Genomic DNA, 7,981 nt, shown 5'->3' on the forward strand with positions numbered 1-7,981 from the left:
TCACTTCCATTGTTAGCCTATTTGGAGGAGATCTTGTAATGATCAGTATGAACAGGAGGAATGATTACAGTAAGACAAACCTATTTCAGTGCTTATTTGGTAAGCTGACTGTTGTTTTGAGATATACTTGATGTTAATGCAGCCATGACTGATTACCATCTATACCACCAACTGTGTACTTGTGTTGGAGGTTAATGAGAACATTGTGAAAGTCAGAAAACATCCTGAGACCTAAACAAACCTGCTCATGATTATATGGATTGCTATAAAAACTTTTTTCTCGCCACTGTTGCTCATGTGGGAATGTTGGGTCTCTTTAAAGTTAAAACCTGAAGAGTCCGGTTTAGAACTTGCTCTATGTGTAAAGAGCCTTGAGATAACTTTGTTGTGATTTGGCGCTATACAAATAAAGATTGATTGATTGAGATGGAATTTTCCATTTCATTTCCCGTTTCTGAATATGTGTCTGTAAGTTTCTATTGCTGAGAAATCTCTCTCTCTCTCTCTCTCTCTCTCTCTCTCTCCCTCTCCCTCTCTCTCTCTCTCTCTCTCTCTCTCTCTCTCTCTCTCTCTCTCTCTCTCTCTCTCTCTCTCTCTCTCTATGTAAATCCAATGAAAGCATGTTTGCTCAACACAAGTGGTGAAAAGAAAGTGACACACCTCTTCTGATAGAGTTATTATAAATATTAAATGTTAAAGGATACTTAATGTTTTCTGATGTCTTGGTTCCCTGTATATCTGTTGTCCAGTCCTTTTGATTATTTGTTTTTGTTTATTCATATTATATTATTATTTTTGTTGGTTTGAATATATATATACACACAATATATGAATATACTCAACGGCCACTTCAGTAGGTATACCTGTGCAATCTAAAGCAATCCAATACAACAGCTCGGCCATAAATTCTACATTTTCGGTTTTTGCTGACATTGTCAGAAAGGTGATAATTCTACTTGATGATTATTACTGAGGTCGTAATGAGTGGTAGTGGTGTATTAGGGTGCAATATATTGGTGTTCCTAATATTTTGTCCACTCCATTAACATATTTGAGGGGGTTGAATCCAATGAAAGCATCCTGGATGGGATCCAGCTTTTTTGCAACATGTTTTGCTCAAGAAGTTGTGTCAGACCAGAAACACAAGTGGAAGTGTCCTTGTCCTGTTAAAATAAAGTGACACGCCTCTGGTAGAGCTTCAGTATAAATGTTCCTGTCGGATGACAAACTGGGTGTGTTGAGTTGAGTTTTGACTGGGTGAGTCTTATTAAAATAATTCATAAATTTTATTGATATGATGCTCAAAGCTGATTTTAATTAATTGAAGGAAATTATGTTTTTATACCATTTATGATAGTTATAATAATATCATTGTCATAGACTCATGGTTTTTGGATACTTTGTGTTTTCTGTTCTCTTGGTTCCCTGTGCATCTGTTGTCCAGTCCTTTTGACTATTTGATTTATGTTTATTCATATTATATATTATATTATTATTTTTGTTGGTTTGAATGACTCACCTCATTCTCTTATTAGTTCTGTCAGTATTTAAATCCTGGTTTGCAGTCCAGTTTTGGTTGGATCTTCTGTTCAGTTCAGTCCATGCTGTTCATTTTGCTCTGGTTTATCTGGTGATCTGTTTTGCTCAACTCAGCCAGCTTTTATTTTGCCTGATCGATCCAAAAATGAATAATCTCTGCATTTCAGTCTACCTACTCCACTAGTTTGTGACAATTATAGTCACTGTCAATTCTATTCAACTTAACTTCTGATGTGAATCCTGTCGTCTTTTTATACTGAGGTGTCCAATATTCATATAATATTTTTATGTAAGCAATTTGAATTGAAGAAAAAAATCACTGAATAGATCTGGATTACAAATTCTAACCTGCTGTTTAATGTTTGTTTGTTTTTTATACAGTGTATTTTATTACTGCTTCTTCAGATGAAAAAATTGAGAAAAAAAGAGTTGATGGCTTGTTAAATTGTGTATTGCGCTTTTTACAGTGAGCAATTTAATTACTTTTGTTAGAAGAGGAGTATAGTTCCTTCAGTATGTAAATATTTACCACCACTCCCTCTTTTTAAACAGGTGTTCATTATATAAAGAGTTTCCCGTAATCTGCAGATATCCTATTTTCATGATGAAGCTGATTCTGTCTCTCACTCTCATCTGGACTCTCTCCAGCACAGGTAACCTCACTCACTCTTAAAACAGCATTTCTGCAGGTACCTGTCATGTCAGGTAGTTCATCATTCTCCTCACTTTTTACCTCTGCTGTTTGTCTGCCAGCTGCTGACTTTTGTTCAAGTTCAGATTAATCATCATCATTCATTTTCTTTTATTATCTGTACAGCAAGAAAAGAAATCTCCAAGCTAACATAACACCAAGAAGAATATTTTTTATCAATATAAGGAAGAAACATCTTTTATGGGGACAATTTATTTGGTTTATTTTGTCTTAAATACTGTTCAGTCATTGTGTGATGTAATTTGTGGTCAGATTAACTTTGTATACTGTATCTGTGTTTATATGACAAACAGGATTCATGCTGATTGTTTAACTCACCATGATTTATTTCATAACTTGCAGCTGAAGCTCTTCAGTGTTGGCAGGGTTTAGTTGGAACACCGGTGTTACGTCCATGTGCCTCTACTACTGAGTGGTGTGCCACTGTTGCCTCACAAGGTATTTGTATAAAGTGTGAAAATAAATGTGATTGTTCCTTAAATGCATTCACTTATTCAATTCTAAACGGGATTTTGTGTTACAGTGTTTGGTCTGATTTTCACTTTACAGGATATGTGAATGGGACTCTCTATCAGGCCACCACCAGGATCTGTGTGCCACTCCCTCCTACCATTGAAGGAAAGCATGCATTTTCATTCAATCTTGGTTTTGTGTCTGCATCTGTTCATGTGTGTAACACAGATGGCTGCAACAATCAAACCATACCTTGTAAGTAAAGAGAAAGGTTTCCCTTTTTAAAGACACTAAATCACATTCACATGTAGTATCAGTCTAATGTTGGTCACAGTGAAGAACAATAAGTCACTTTGTGTCTTGTACAGTTTCTGTCATGTCTCCTGTTCTGTTTCAGACCCTGATGATCTGAAGAAAAACAACCTGCAGTGTTTCACCTGTGAAGATCCATCTTCTGCTGAGTGTAAGAAGAAGACAGTACAGTGTAGGGGAGACGAGGACCGCTGCTTTAATGCGACTGGTGAGCCCTTATGATCATTTTATGTCTCCAAACATATTATTGCTACCTTTAATGTGTCAATTTCCTGCTGATTAAACCTTTTTGAAATTTAAAAAAAGTATTTTATCATCCACAGTGCAAGATAACAATGGTGCAAAACTTCATACCTTTGGATGTGTCTCTGGAGATTTTTGTGAACATCTTTCTGACTCGCAGTTCCTGCCTGGTGGCAACTTTACTCAACCACCAAAATGTTGTAAAGGCAGCTTCTGTAACTCAGCCTGGTCTGTCAAACTGAATGTGATGACTTTGCTGTTTGGACTCATTACCCTTATCTTCTATTAGCAAAGAGAAACTAACTGAATAGCCCAAGTGTAGTGTGTGAATAAGCCAAATACATCTATTACCTTCTCAGTCATTTACACAGTGAGTTGTCTTCAACAGTTTGAATGTTTTAGCTTGGTGAATAATTATTTTAACCATAACTGCAGCATCCCAGTAAAATAAAGTTAGCTCATGATAATATGTCTGATTCGTAGACAGTAACAAAATCTGTTTACGGTCCAGTTCTTCTTCTAGTTTGGACTCATACCGCTCTACCAAACTCACTGTGCTCTTTAGCAGTCAGCTCCCCCTGCTGTCCATAAAGTGCCTCTGCACCCCAGCTGTTTCAAACCCTCCCTGCAGCCTTTGGGGCCATGCCTCCTTATTTACATACAGTTTGAAAAGCAATATAAGTCTTTCCATTTAATATTTTCCATTTTCCATTTTGATTTTCATATTTGATGTTTCTCTGTTGTTGTTTTGTCCATTGTCATTTTCAATGTCAGTTTAAGCATTTCCATTGCAGCTTTTGCATTTTAAATTTGTTTCATTGTCACTTTACATTTCAAAACTATATTTTACCTTTTGAAATTAGATTTTTCAATATCCCTTTTCTTTTTATATGTCCTGATTATTCCCCATATAATTTCTAGAAATTCAAATTATAACTACATTTATATAATCATAAAACAAGTATAATAATTAACCTTTTCTTTTTTATTTCTTTTAATTTGATGTTATCCATATTTTGGATTTATATGGACTACATTTTGCATAAATTCCCTGATTCCCAATGTGTTTTGCACACCTTTTCAGATCACTGTCAATCAAATGTATGATAAGTTTTTGACTGTAAACTCTCAATAAATAAAGCCTGTACTCGTCTGAACTTTGATGGTTTCTCATTAAGTCATAATTATGTATTTTTATAGAGAAGTAATTAAAGAGTAGTTTGATACAAAGATGAAAAGCAATGTTCCTGCCTGTCTACACAGAAGCTTCCAGTCTGCAGTGCCCTGGAGGAATGTGAAGTAATTGTGTTGAAAATGGTTCAGTGTCTGGAAGCTTTTGATACAGTTACATTGGCGCCATCTGCTGGACAGTTGTTGGTATTTCAGTTATAACGATGGATTAAATCTGAGACCATGATGAAGCAGTCTGAATTCAACTGGTTCAACTGCTTTCATGATTGTTATGCTGTTCAATAAAGTTTACATTAAACTTTGCTTTTTAATACTGTGGCAGACTGAGAAGCACATCCCACATTCAACACCATCACAATCTCTGTGTGAGACATAAGATACAGTTTAGAGTAGTCTTGAGATTTTTGACAAGGGGAAGCAAGGCATCAGAAACATCTGGTAGTGACACATTTGTGATTTATTGCTTTATTGTGACTGACACACCCTGAAGTGTACGTCTTCGTTCCTGCAGCAAGGTGAAAGGTTAAAACCTGACTTTGGGGAGTTATATTGATCAACGCTAGATGTTATGTGTTAACAACAATTATCAACATGTATTGATAGTCAGGAGCACAAATGAACACTAATACATATTTTCTTGCAGTAATCATTCCTCTTGTCCATACTGACCATTGGAAGATCCCTTCATAATACACTTACAATGTAAGTGATTGGGGACAAAAGCCACAGTCCTCATAAAACATGTATTTAAAAGTTTATGTGAAGGTTATACAAAGCTTCAGCTGTCCAAATGAGTCAAATCAAGTCAATATTTTTCAAAGTTGTACAATCTGTACAGCAATACAACATCATTTGTTCATGGATACTTGAATGGAATGAGGGGAAAAAACAACATTTAAAAACTTTGAAAGAAGAGGAATCCCTCTCCCAGGACAAACAGGCAGATGCTGTGTGTTCAGTCAGACAACTGAAGCTTCATATTATCTTCAGATAGACTTAAATACATTTTAGCCAAAAACAACTGTGGATTTTGTCCCCGATCACTTCCATTGTTAGCCTATTTGGAGGAGATCTTGTAATGATCAGTATGAACAGGAGGAATGATTACAGTAAGACAAACCTATTTCAGTGCTTATTTGGGAAGCTGACTGTTGTTTTGAGATACACTTGATGTTAATGCAGCCATGACTGATTACCATCTATACAACCAACTGTGTACTTGTGTTGGAGGTTAATGAGGACATTGTGAAAGTCAGAAAACATCCTGAGACCTAAATAAACCTGCTCATGATTATATGGATTGCTATAAAAACTTGGAGAAGTTTTTTCTCGCCACTGTTGCTCATGTGGGAATGTTGGGTCTCTTTAAAGTTAAAACCTGAAGAGTCCGGTTTAGAACCTGCTCAATGTGTAAAGTGCCTTGAGATAACTTTGTTGTGATTTGGCGCTATACAAATAAAGATTGATTGATTGAGATTGAAGTTTCCATTTCATTTCCCATTTCTGAATATGTGTCTGTAAGTTTCTATTGCTGAGAAATCTCTCTCTCTCTCTCTCTCTCTCTCTCTCTCTCTCTCTCTCTCTCTCTCTCTCTCTCTCTCTCTCTCTCTCTCTCTCTCTCTCTCTCTCTCTCTATGTAAATCCAATGAAAGCATGTTTGCTCAACACAAGTGGTGAAAAGAAAGTGACATATCTCTGGTAGAGTTATAAGTGCTCTGGTCGGTTGACAAACTGGGTGTGTTGAGATTTGACTGAGTGATATGATGCTCAAAGCTGATTTAAATGTTCATGAATTTAAGGAAATTATGTTTTTATACCATTTATGATAGTTATAATAATATCATTGTCATAGACTCATGGTTTTTGGATACTCTGTGTTTTCTGTTCTCTTGGTTCCCTGTGCATCTGTCCAGTCCTTTTGATTATTTGGTTTATGTTTATTCATATTATATATTATATATTTATTTTTGTTGGTTTGGATGACTCACCTCATTCTCTTATTAGTTCTGTCAGTATTTAAATCCTGGTTTGCAGTTCAGTTTTGGTTGGATCCTCTGTTCAGTTCAGTTCATGCTGTTCATTTTGCTCTGGTTTATCTGGTGATCTGTTTTGCTCAACTCAGCCAGCTTTTATTTTGCCTGATCCATCCAAAAATAAATAATCTCTGCATTTCAGTCTACCTGCTCCACTAGTTTGTGACAATTATAGTTACCTTCAATTCTATTCAACTTAACTTCTGATTTGAATCCTGTCGTATTTCTATACTGAGGTGTCCAATATTCATATAATATCTTTATGTAAGCAATTTGAATAATTGTTTTTAAATCACTGAATAGATCTGGATTACAAACTCTAACCTGCTGTTTAATATTTGTTTTTTACACAGTGTATTTTATTACAGCACACCTTATTTATCTTTTTTTTTCATTTTCTTCAGATGAAAAAGTTGAGAAAAAATAGTTGATGGCTTGTTAAATTGTGTATTGCAGCTTTTTACAGTGAGAAATGTAATGACTTTTGTAAGAAGATGAATACAGTTCCTTCAGTATGTAAACGTTTACCACCACTTCCTCTTTTTAAACAGGTGTTCATTGTATAAAGAGTTTCCCGTAATCGGCAGATTTACTCATCATGATGAAGCTGATCCTGTATATATATATATATATATATATATATATACACACTATATGAATATACTCAACGGCCACTTCAGTAGGTATACCTGTGCAATCTAAAGCAATCCAATACAACAGCTCGGCCATAAATTCTACATTTTCTGTTTTTGCTGACATTGTCAGAAAGGTGATAATTCTACTTAATGATTATTACTGAGGTCGTAATGAGTGGTAGTGGTGTATTAGGGTACAATATATTGGTGTTCCTAATATTTTGTCCACTCCATTAACATATTTGAGGGGGGTAAATCCAATGAAAGCATGCTGGATGGGATCCAGCTTTTTTTTGCAACATGTTTTGCTCAGGAAGTTGTATGTGGTACCAGAAACACAAGTGGAAGTGAAACTGTGTCTTTTTCCTGTTAGAAGAAAGGGACACACCTCTGGTAGAGCTATAAATGTTCCTGTCGGCTGACAAACTGGGTGAGTTGAGTTTTGACTGGGTGAGTTTTATTAAAATAATTCAGAAATGTTATTGATATGATGCTCAAAGCTGATTTAAATTTTCATGAATTGAAAGAAATTATGTTTTTATACCATTTATGATAGTTATAATAATATAATTGTCATAGACTCATGGTTTTTGGATACTTTGTGTTTTCTGTTCTCTTGGTTCCCTGTGCATCTGTCCAGTCCTTTTGATTATTTGATTTATGTTTATTCATATTATATATTATATAATTATTTTTGTTGGTTTGAATGACACACCTCATTCTCTTATTAGTTCTGTCAGTATTTAAATCCTGGTTTGCAGTTCAGTTTTGGTTGGATCCTCTGTTCAGTTCAGTTCATGCTGTTCATTTTGCTCTGGTTTATCTGGTGATCTGTTTTGCTCAACTCAGCCAGCTTTTATTTT

This window comes from Scomber japonicus, chromosome 7 (genome assembly GCF_027409825.1).
Source record: "Scomber japonicus isolate fScoJap1 chromosome 7, fScoJap1.pri, whole genome shotgun sequence".
NCBI lineage: Eukaryota > Metazoa > Chordata > Actinopteri > Scombriformes > Scombridae > Scomber > Scomber japonicus.